The 4435-nt window shown below is 46.7% G+C and overlaps 1 long non-coding RNA gene across 2 annotated transcripts; it reads right to left on the bottom strand.

The window, feature by feature from the left end:
- Window positions 1-241: 241 nt before the first annotated feature.
- Window positions 242-3886, bottom strand: LOC131483655 (uncharacterized). Of its 2 annotated transcripts, XR_009247836.1 has the most exons (3): window positions 3325-3886; window positions 963-1773; window positions 242-748 (listed from the first exon to the last, which is right to left on the bottom strand). It is a non-coding gene; the product is annotated as an uncharacterized LOC131483655 (long non-coding RNA). The 2 variants fall into 2 exon arrangements; XR_009247835.1 differs by lacking the exon at window positions 3325-3886 and having other exon boundaries at window positions 963-2437.
- Window positions 3887-4435: the final 549 nt, after the last annotated feature.

Here is a 4435-nt window from a genome sequence, read left to right as displayed (position 1 = left end):
ATCTTGGGATTTGTGTTTTTTAGGTGAAATCCGATGCTTTAGTGGGGTGTGCTCTGAGGTTGGGAGCCTTGGCTCAGGGGAGGTCCGATGTCTGCCCCCCTAGGCTGGGTTCTCGGGTGTCCCCTCCCTACAGCCTGCCACCCTCGGCTCCCTGCCCCCTCCCGCAGCGGCTCCCCCTTCCCACTGAGTGACCATCTTGACATCAAGGTCCAAATGAAATCCCCATGGCGGGTCAAGAAGGGAAGAGCTTTGCATTTTATTATCACCTTTCACAACAAGTTCTGCTTTCCGAACAGAGACCCACATGTCCCTTGTGCGTGGGGCCTCCCTGACGGTGCAGCTGGTGGTGTCGGGGAGTGAGGGCACAGCCAGACAGGAGCTGGGGACACTGGCCAATAGCACGCATGCACAAAGAGCAAATTCTCCACACTCCCAATCTGCAACCTCTGTTGTCTTAGCCCTTGCCCCGGGATTGCGCTGGATCCTTGCAGGGGAGGAGGTGGGTGAGAACAGGTGAACACAGTGTTGCTTCTTCAGAAAAGCATCTCCCCAAACCTGGCCTTCAGTTCCCCCAGGACCATGGCCGTGAATGGTTCCTTTTGCGTCCAGAAGGCTCTACAACAGCTCAGAGCTCTTCAGTGATTAACGTAACTTGGAGGCCTTCTGTACACCAGACAGCTCCCCTCCTGTCCTCTCTCCCATCCCCTGTGTCCACCCATGTGAGTCGTCAACATGGCCCTTAGAAGCTCTGAAATAGAATCCAATCCCAGTGTCAAAAGGGCAGGATAATAAAATGACCTCCGAGAGGCCCACCCCGTGTGAATGCAAATCTGCCATTTCAGAATTTCCAGGGAGAAATTCAAGTGCAGAGAATAAAATTTTCTTGCAAGTTAAAGTTCAAGAAAATTAAATCCAAAGGTAAAATATCAAAGGAATTAAATATTGAAATCAGGTGTTCTTACCTTTTGCATCAAAGAAATGAAAGTTAAAATCCGTTGTCCTAATCTTCTTATCTGCTAAGCCTTGGCGACAGGGGCCCCCGTTGCTTCTGCTGAATAAGGTATGCCTCAGAGTAGTGTTAAATGGAGGCAAGGTCTCAGATGCATTTTAATGTTAAAAGGTACAAGGAGTAATTAGTCTTTTGCGAAAGCTAAGACTTGCCCGGCACAGACGCCCCGCAAATAAATCTGGAAAGTAATCCCCAGACGCAGGAGCTGAGCCAAGCTCTCATAGCCTCATGTCTGGGGCATTCACAGGGCTTCCTTACAGGGATTTGGGGGGGTGGGGGTGGGGAGAGGAACTGAGTAAAGGAGGTTAACGTGGAATCAAAATTAAATTAATTGATGAATGGAATTAGGATAACTTTACTCTGCGTTATTCAACACACACACACACACACACACACACACACACACACACAAATTACCTGTTTCACCATCGTCTAATACCCCCAAAAAACACATTTTTACCTTTTTTTCACATTAATTTATATTGTTCCACTTACCTAAGAACTTCTCAGTGTAATCAAAATAATCATTATTGAATAGCAGGGGGGAAAAAAATACCTCGTATATATACGTCTGTCCTGGAAAGAAAGGTTTCCCAGATCCATTATTCACATTGTAGCATAAAATTACTGTGGATGCAAGCCTTGTTCAGAAAAAAAGCGACCCCACTTAAAGAAAAAATTGTCTTCTTGGACGTGTCTCATCTGTCGAGGAAAGTGGCATTCTTCCACGTGTCCTTACCTTCATAACCGCCATCTGATCAAGTCTTTAAAGAAGAGGATAGAATTTTAGAAAGAAGACGTCTTCAAGGTAAGCCACACAGGAGCGTCCACCCAAGGTCAGTGCCAGACAAATGGCTCGGGAGCGTGTGTTAATGGACTTGGCTCTCAAGCCTGAATTCCACCGACCAGCTTTGTGGAAAGACCCCGGAACAGAGTCTGGTCATTTCTGTTATATGGAGGCAATTGAAATGGGATAGAATTAAGATCTTTTCTGGAAATACCATTTGTGAGATTTCCTGACTTTTGAAAAACCTGCCTTTTTTTGCTTTCTCCAGAATGAGGTGTGGTAATCCACAGCAACAGACAGCAAAATAAAAAATGAGGGGGGACCTGTTAGAAAGACTTCCAGCGTTTCTTGATTAAGAGGTTGGGGCTCACACAAATGCTACTTTACTCTAAAAACAGAAATGCTGACTCATACCCATTTATCTTAAAATCCGAAAGACACAAAACGGGGAGAAACACTTTGCTTACCATACAGACTGCAACAGAGCTCCACAGATGTGGGTCCTTCAACACACCGGGTTTGCCTTCTCTATTTTTTCATTGGGACTGGTGTTTACCATGAGTGGATTATTCAGTCATGCTTTTTGTTTACTTTTAATTTTTTTTAATGTTTATTTATTTTCAAGAGAGGGAGAGAGAGAGAGACAGAGAATCTGAAGCAGGCTCCAGGCTCTGAGCTGTCAGCGCAGAGCCCAACGCAGGGCTTGAACCCATGAACCGTGAGATCATGACCCAAAGCCAAGTCGGTCACTCAACTGACTGCGCCGTCCAGGCACCCCCCCACGATGTTTATTCCTAATCTTGGATTACCGTTGGGGTGTGGAAAAAATGAATGGCACAAGTATATCCATCCACACTTGGAACCGACTCAAAGACAGGTGCACGGCTTTGGTAACGGGAGATGAAAAGGCCAACTTGATCACTGCTGGGTTGGGAGACTCGGCTGAGGAGTGGAGCGCCAGGGCTGCCTAACAGCAAACACTAGAACCCGATTCCGACAGCTCAGAGGTCCCCTCCCAGGAGACGAGCTCTCCTAAGCGCACAAAAGCCAAACGCCCAAAAAGAAACTCCCTGGAGACAGGTGGATTGCAGAGAGAGGAGGGAGGAGAGGGAGACTACGTATCCAGATCCTTCTCTCAGGAAACTGCCCCCCAGACAGTTACCCCTCCTCCCCCAAGGCGGGGGTGACGAGTGTGCCAAGGGGCCAGGCGTGCTTCCTGTGGATGTGTAGCGCCAATGGGGGCGGGGGCTGCCTTGCCTGCTGCTGTCACTTCCCGCCCCTTCCCGGGCCCTCCCTCTACAGGGCTTTGCTCACCTTATCCTCCTGTAGTGATTCTCTGCTGCCAGTACATATGATTATTGCTAATAGGTTCAGAACCATTCATTTATTCCCAACCTACCAAATGCCAGCAGGCACTGGACAGCAGGGAAGTGTGACATCGACCAGGAAGCCAGCTTAGAGCAGGTCAACCAGAAAAGAGTACCCACCATTTTTTTTAAGTAAATAAATATTGGCCGTAGCCACTTACTTGAGGTGTGACCTGAGATGAGGAGCCCTCTCTCAGGCGCCAGGGATTCAAGGGTGCAGGTGGATAAACTTCAGTATGTCCAGGTGCTTGGCGGAGAAGAGGGCAGCCACTCATTCCACGAGACAGATTTCAGACGTTCATTGGGGAAGGAAAAATAAAACAAATAGTCTTTTAATAGGTCTTGTTGGAATAAAAACATTTAGATGCAAAGCTTAGACGACATACCAAAATAAACTCTAGGTGGATTACAGAATGGCATGTGGAAAAGCTAAAAATAAATAGATACGGTGGGGGGAGGGAACGATGCCTTCAGCCCTGGTGTAACAGAAACAGAGACTGGCATATTGAGAAACGAAAATGGATTTTAAAATTAAAAAACAAAATTTACAGCTAGAATACATTTAGAAACTTACTCCACCAATTTCAACACCAGCATAAATAGCAAAATTAAAATAAAAACACGTTGACAAACTGGGAAATGGTTTGGCCTGTGTTAGCACAGGTAAATGTAGCTTATAATAATTTCAGGGCAAAACCACGGAGGATCCACATGGCACATCTTTAAAGGATACAAACAAACACTGAAAATCTTGTCTGTCTCTGACTCGCTTATTTCGCCCAGCATGATACTCTTCAGCTCCATCCATGTCATTGCAAATGGCAAAATTTCATTATTTTTTACGGCTGAGTAATATTCTAGTGTGTGTGTGTGTGTGTGTGTGTGTGTGTGTGTGTGTATACACAAACCCCCCTCCTGGGTCACCCCATTCAGATTCCAAATATAGTCCCTACAAAAGTTATTGGTGTCGGGGCGCCTGGGTGGCTCAGTTGGTTAAGCGTCCGACTTCGGCTCAGGTCATGATCTCGCGGTCCGTGAGTTCGAGCCCCGCGTCGGGCTCTGTGCTGACAGCTCAGAGCCTGGAGCCTGTTTCGCATTCTGTGTCTCCCTCTCTCTCTGCCCCTCCCCCATTCATGCTCTGTCTCTCTCTGTCTCAAAAATAAATAAACGTTAAAAAAAATTTTTTTTTAAAGTTATCGGTGTCAAGCATGTTGACCATATAAACCGACCCTCTAACAGGACAGCAATTTGCAGAAAGGGTCACCTCTGAGA

Source organism: Neofelis nebulosa, chromosome 8 (genome assembly GCF_028018385.1).
Source record: "Neofelis nebulosa isolate mNeoNeb1 chromosome 8, mNeoNeb1.pri, whole genome shotgun sequence".
Lineage (NCBI taxonomy): Eukaryota > Metazoa > Chordata > Mammalia > Carnivora > Felidae > Neofelis > Neofelis nebulosa.
Note: the sequence above shows the minus strand (reverse complement) of the source record. Positions and strands in the feature narration are given on the sequence as shown.